The 1,937-nt window shown below is 43.0% G+C and overlaps 1 long non-coding RNA gene across 1 annotated transcript; it reads left to right on the forward strand.

Moving 5' to 3' along the window:
* Positions 1-462: 462 nt before the first annotated feature.
* LOC134460677 (uncharacterized) lies at positions 463-1,358 on the forward strand. The gene is made up of 3 exons (XR_010037142.1): positions 463-610; positions 724-806; positions 1,242-1,358. It is a non-coding gene; the product is annotated as an uncharacterized LOC134460677 (long non-coding RNA).
* The last annotated feature ends 579 nt before the right edge of the window (positions 1,359-1,937 follow it).

Genomic DNA, 1,937 nt, shown 5'->3' on the forward strand with positions numbered 1-1,937 from the left:
ATGATTTTCTCTCCCCAAAGCGCGACAGCTGCCGTTTTTATGAGAAGGCATCGAGAATTAAGAGTCACTTTGACTAAGAGATTGCCTGGCTTTATACTCCAGGTTTTATATCACAGATTACCGTAAACATAACAGTTAGTGCCAAGAAAGACTTGGAGGGAGCTAAGGGGAAAGCTGTTCCAGTGAAGTGAGTGAGTAGGCCTATGTATTGTCTTGTGTTGTGTGGTCTTCATCGGGCAGACGAGACGGTGAAGGACATATAGCCCGCAGCTGTTCTTGGTCAGAGGGAAACTGAGGGGAGCCCTGAGGCTGCAGGTGAGTGTGTTTCAGTAATGCACTGAGCAGAGTTGTGTAAACTACAAGTACTACTCTTACAGGCCTATTATAGGCCTACTGTGACTCTAATGGTATAGAACACTCGTCTGCTATGTGGCTGACCCAGGTTCGATTCTGGCCCGTGTCCTTGCCAACCCTTCCCCGTCTCTCTCTCCCCACTTGCTTCCCGTCATAGTCTTCACTGTCGTGTCTTGGAATAAGGCACATATAAGGCAAAAAGCCCAAAAAATATTTTTAAAAAGAAGTACTCTTACAGATGTTATTACAACACTAGGTATGGTATTAGGCTACATAGTTATTCAACGTTGTAATATTATAGCCTACTCATGTTGTAATTGCATACTGTCAGAGTAGGCCTATTCTTCTTTATACAACTCTGCTGAGCAGGAGAAGATGAAAAGGACGGCACAGAAGACAGACTGCTAACTTTTAACCTCTGCATTCGTTTTTATTGAATGGAATATGAAAAGGTAATCATGCATAATAACATAAATTAGTTAATATGTAAAGGGCTATTATAGTTCCAGGGTTTCTGGTTCAATATCTGACACCGCCAGTCGGATAGGGGGAGTGATTCATCAGCGCTCTCCCCTTCCTCCACCATGACGGGTACCACTGTTCCCTTCGGAACACCTGTTAGGCTGCCTCAGTGCATGGAGTAAGGCATAAATGCAATTTTGCTGTGTGCTGCGTTGGGCCACATGTGTCACAATGACAATGGGGCTGTCCCAGTGGAACTGTCACTTTCACAACATAACATAAAACATAACAGAAACAGCACGAACACAGCAAAAATAATTATTTAAAAAAATAGGACAATATGAAACTAATCCTGTAAGCCAGGGAACATGAAGTGAATGTATCCTTAAAAGTCAGTTGAAGCTAAATGTGCCCTTTCCATATAGGTGAATGAGGACTGACTGCTGTGTGTGGGAAGAACACCGTGCTCATCTTGGTTTCCGTCCATTCACCGTCCTCATGACTCATGAATTCTTGGACATCTTAAGGAACAGAACCACAGTAAAGACTGAAATACCTGGGTGCAAAATTACAACTTTTGCGTTTGCTGGGTAAGCATTCATTCTGAAAATACATGTGCAGGGTAAAGGGAAGGGAAAGGCAGTCCATTGCTTATAAGAGATCGGTAGGCTATCATTTTATTTGAGACTATAGGAAGCAGAAACACCACTCAAAGTGGGTGCATGGTAGCCAGGCCGTGCCCTCCTAGTGACTCGACACCTTCAGCATTGCTACTAGTCAGGGCTGTGTTTCCCAAAAACCCTTAAGTAGTACTTAAGCCTAAGTAGTACTAGGTTACTATGAGGGGCCGCCTAGGCAATACACCACATCACTAAAAGCTTAAGCATAAAATGATTGTATAGGCCTATGTACAATATTTTTTTCTCACACATGCAAATAAAATGGTTGCCCTAAGGGCATTCGCAAGGTAAAACAGTGTATGTATAGACTTTTAGTGATGATGTAAGACCTATTTCTAATATATTGCCAAGGCGCCCCCTCCTACCTAAGTGCTACTTAGGCTTAAGTACTACTTAACGTTTTTTGGGAAACGCAGCCTTGGTCAAGAGCAATGCAAGTAC

This window comes from Engraulis encrasicolus, chromosome 13, assembly GCF_034702125.1.
Source record: "Engraulis encrasicolus isolate BLACKSEA-1 chromosome 13, IST_EnEncr_1.0, whole genome shotgun sequence".
Taxonomy (NCBI): Eukaryota; Metazoa; Chordata; class Actinopteri; order Clupeiformes; family Engraulidae; genus Engraulis; species Engraulis encrasicolus.